This window comes from Triticum dicoccoides, chromosome 6A, assembly GCF_002162155.2.
Source record: "Triticum dicoccoides isolate Atlit2015 ecotype Zavitan chromosome 6A, WEW_v2.0, whole genome shotgun sequence".
Classification (NCBI taxonomy): Eukaryota; Viridiplantae; Streptophyta; class Magnoliopsida; order Poales; family Poaceae; genus Triticum; species Triticum dicoccoides.
This window is the reverse complement of record NC_041390.1, coordinates 375,137,179-375,137,629: the sequence shown is the minus strand read 5'-3', so window position 1 is coordinate 375,137,629 and position 451 is coordinate 375,137,179.

Sequence of the window (451 nt, the reverse complement as noted above, 5' to 3'; positions counted from 1 at the left end):
AGCGGGACATGTCAGGTTGTGATCATAATATTATTCTGATCCCGTGATCAGAATAGTGACACTATTCTAATCTCAGGATTAAAATAACTATTTGGATGACGACGCGCCCTATATGGGCCCGATGAGATGTTCCGGAACTAGCCGAACTGCCACGATCCGTTCCTAACCCCGACCCATCCCCCTCCATCCCGTCCCTAACCCCCACTCCCTCGATCGGCGGCTACCTTCCCCGAATTAGGCCACCGCCATCGCCGCCCTCCCGAATCGCGCCACCACCGCGGCTGCCCTCCCGTAGCGCGCCACCACCGCCGCCCTGCCCCACGGCGCAGCTCCCGGCCTCCCAGCGAGCCGCCGCCCTGCCCCGCCCCTCGCACTGCCTCCGTTCCTCCCAGCGCGCTGCCGCCCTGCCCCATGGCGCCCAGCTACTCCGCCCTCCACTGCCTGATCTCCG